Source organism: Orycteropus afer, unplaced genomic scaffold, assembly GCF_000298275.1.
Source record: "Orycteropus afer afer isolate SDZICR_OR568_19922 unplaced genomic scaffold, OryAfe1.0 scaffold00382, whole genome shotgun sequence".
In the NCBI taxonomy this organism is placed as follows: Eukaryota; Metazoa; Chordata; class Mammalia; order Tubulidentata; family Orycteropodidae; genus Orycteropus; species Orycteropus afer.
The window spans coordinates 2,994,885-2,996,204 of record NW_006921969.1 but is presented as its reverse complement, the minus strand read 5'-3'; positions in this window follow the sequence as shown (position 1 = coordinate 2,996,204).

The window sequence follows — 1,320 nt, the reverse complement described above, 5'->3', positions numbered from 1 at the left end:
CTCTTCTGAATCCGGCTTGAACCTCTGGAAGTTCTCTGTCAATATACTGCTGCAAACGTTTCTGAATTATCTTCAGTAAGAGTGGCTATATAGTAGTTCTTAAGATCTGGGAGTGTGAGACCTCCCACTTTGTTTTTCTTCTTGAGAAGTGCTCTGCTTATTTGAGGTCTCTTTTCTTTCCATATGAAATAAGTAATTGGTTTTCCATGTCCTTAAAAAATTTTGTTGAAATCTTTATCAGGATTGCGTATGAATCCCACTTGGTCCGGATGCATTAATTTTTTGATATGTTGTTGGATTTTGTTGGCCAGGATTTTGTTAAAGATTTTTGTGTCTATGTTCATGAGTGATATCGGTCTGTAGTTTTCCTTTCTAGTGGTGTCTTTCCCTGGTTTTGTTATTAGTGTTATACTTGCTTCATAAAATGAGTTTGGGAGTACTCCATTTTTTTCTATGTTCTGGAATAGCTTGAGTAGCATAGGTGTCAACTCTTCTCTGAGTATTTGATAGAATTCTCCAGTGAAGCCATCAGGGCCAGGGCTTTTCTTTGTGGGAAGTTTTTTTTTATGACCTGTTCAATTTCTTCCCTTGTTATGGGTCTGTTCTTCTATTTCTGAGTGGGATAATTTAGGTAGAACCTGTGATTCTAGAAACTTGTCCATCTCTTCTAAGTTCTCAAATCTATTAGTGTACAGTTTTTCATAATATTCTGTCAGTATCCTTTTTATTTCAGTTGGTTCCTTTGCGATGACACCGCTTTTGTTTGCAATTCTTGTGATTTGGGTCTTTTCCTTCTTTTTTTGTTAGGTCTGCCAATGGTTTATCGATTTTATTAATCTTTTCGAAGAACCAGCTCTTTGTTATGTTGATTTTCTCTATGGTTTTTTTGTTTTCTGTTTCATTTATTTCTGTTCTGATCTTTATTATTTCCTTGCTTCTAGATACTGTAAGACTCTTTTGTTGTTCTATTTCTAGTTGTTGTAGTTGATAAGTTAGAGTGTTGATTTTGTTTCTTTCCTCTTTTTTGATGTATGCATTTATTATTATAAACTGTCCTCTGAGTACTGCTTTGCTCTGTCCCATAGGTTTTGGTCAGATGTATCTTCATTCTCATTCGTTTCTAGGAATTTTTTAAATTTCAGTTTTTATCTGTTCTGTAACCCAATAGTTTTTAACCAGAGAGTTGTTCAGCTTCCACATTTGATGCTTGTACCTTGCTCTTCCTATTATTAATTTCTAGTTTTATAGCATTGTGGTCAGAGAAGATGCTTTACCGTATTTCAATGCTTTTGAATTTATTGAGGCTTGTTTTATGGTCTA